Source organism: Anomaloglossus baeobatrachus, assembly GCF_048569485.1.
Source record: "Anomaloglossus baeobatrachus isolate aAnoBae1 chromosome 7 unlocalized genomic scaffold, aAnoBae1.hap1 SUPER_7_unloc_2, whole genome shotgun sequence".
Classification (NCBI taxonomy): domain Eukaryota; kingdom Metazoa; phylum Chordata; class Amphibia; order Anura; family Aromobatidae; genus Anomaloglossus; species Anomaloglossus baeobatrachus.
In genome coordinates, this window is record NW_027441816.1 from 640507 (window position 1) to 642836 (window position 2330).

Consider the following 2330-nt stretch of genomic DNA (forward strand, 5'->3'; position numbering starts at 1 on the left):
GCTCTCCGCAGTTCAACACTCTCATGGGCACTCTTCCCTTCCATATTAATGAATAAAACTATGATGTAAATAGCATATAGATACCCCACAAATGCAGATAAAAGTAGGTTATGGGAAAAGGGGGAATAGAGAAACAGGAAAATAGTGGAATAAAGTATACCTTCCAGGTGGGAGAGGAAATGGCAGCACAGCCAGTGGAGGTGAAGCAAGGGGAGCCTGCAACTAAAGAGTTGAGAGCGTTATCACATGGTGACTGAGCCTGATTGTAACGGGAGCATAGAGGTGCCGATCCTGTCTTACCTGCGTTGGTGTAGAAGTGGGTGTCCTGTGGTGGAGTCAGCTATGTGCAGTGGTGGCCGTGGGTTCTTTTATGTGCGACCGTAGTAATAGCTGCGCCCACTTCCTGTATGGGAGTGGAATGCAGTGAGGGTAATGGAACGCACGCCTGCGCATTTGTGTTTAACGTCGCGCATGTGCAGAACGGAGAAAAGGCTGCGCTCACTTCCTAATGAAAGGGAGTGAGACGCATCTGGGAAGGGAAGGGAAAAGATTAGGGTTTGGGGATGATGAAAGGGCTTTCTACGGGCAAGGATGGCAAAGGGTGGCAGTGACGGAAAGTCAGGCAGCCTGTCCTGTCCTGTCCTGTCCGTCCGTCTTTTTGTATCATGAATTGGAAAGACTGCAAGGGGGAGGGGAGGTGCTTGTGTCCAAAAGGAGGAGTTATTCAGATTCATTGCAGTGGGCGGCGGCTGCAAAAAGCACCATTCTTCTTGTTTTTGCTCTGCAAAACAGCCTTTTCAAGGGTTGGCTTGGGTGACAAAATGTCTTCTGTAGGCGTGGGTTTGTCTCCCTCTCCCTAAGATGTGTCCGGTATAGGCCAGGGTGCCACTCAAGGCCGTAACCAATTCGGGTTATAGCTTCTCGGCCTTTTGGCTAAGATCAAGTGTAGTTTCGGAGGACGCTACCTTGGTCGGTACTGGAAGGTGCCTGGGATTGCACGTCTGCCGGCCTTGAGGAAGTGTGTGCGCCTTCTGGTGACACATAGCCCTCTTGTGCCTGGACGGTTCCCAGGCAACGGGAGGCGATCACCTTTGTTATTTTGAAGTCCTACTGATAAACAGAAAAAAAAAAAAATTAAATCTGTTCTTATCAGTTTAATATCTGATACGTCCCCTCTCTGGGGACCATATATTAAATGGATTTTTAGAACAAGGAGATGGAAAAAATCTTGCTCTGTCCACTCCACGCATTGACCTGGTATTGCAGTACCTCCAGGACCGGTGCACCCCTTCTTAACCCAGTTTCCAAAAGCAGAACTCAATTCACCTGATTCAAATGAGCCCCATTAGTGAATTGAAAGAAAGCAAAAACTTTATATGTACCTCAATTTGGCCAATTCACTTTTCACACTTTCACCCTTTTTTTTATCTTTCACACCTTTTACTTGCTTTATTGATGCAAAAAGCTGTGCCAAATAGCAAACTCATCTCCACTCAACTTGACCAACTCTGCTATGTCCCGTGCAGTATCTTATTCTCAGTCTTATCTAGATCATTTGCAATTGAATAGAATAGATCCCTTTTGGCTGCTTATGACTGTGTAAAATATGTAGTTTTACTGGGCTGGGATGAGAGAATCCATTGAAGCATGGTGTAGGGATTGTGGTTCCTGTGTGCTAAGAAAAGAGGCTGGCACCAGCCAGAAAGCCCCATTGCAGCCAATAATCACTTAATAACTTTTTCAACTTGTCATCATATGGGAGGCCTTCCATTCCTTGTAGTAGTCTAGTTGCCCACCTTTGAACTGACTCTAACTTCTGAATGTCCTTTTTAAAATGTGGAGCCCAAAACTGGTTCCCATATTCCAGATGTAGCCTTACAAGTGATTTATAGAGGTGTAACAATACGTTGGGATCACGGGATCTAATCTCCCTTTTTATACACCCTAAAATCTTGTCCCAAGCAGCATTCCATCAGCCTCTGGAAGGTTCCTGGCGCATTGCACAGCTCGAAGGGCATGCTTTTGAACTCGCAGAGACCCATAGGGGTGGCGAAGGCGGTCTTCTCCCGGTCTGCCTCAGCAACGGACACTTGCCAATAGTGACTAGTGAGATCAAGGGTAGAAAAATAATTTGCAGTTCTCAATGCAGCTAGCGATTCCTCAATACGGGGAGTGGTGCCGTCCTTCTTTTTTAACAGGATCAACAGAGCTGCCCAAAGGCTACAACTGTCACGGATAACCCCAGCCGCCTTCATGTTGCTCAACATGTCCTTGGTACACTGGCAATGTGAAGGTGGTATTGGCTTATAGCTCTCTTTGATGGGTGGGTG

The 2330-nt window shown here is 46.7% G+C and overlaps 1 pseudogene; it reads left to right on the forward strand.

Annotated features, from left to right (window-relative positions):
- Positions 1-1084: 1084 nt before the first annotated feature.
- Positions 1085-1291, forward strand: LOC142259399 (U2 spliceosomal RNA; annotated as a pseudogene).
- Positions 1292-2330: the final 1039 nt, after the last annotated feature.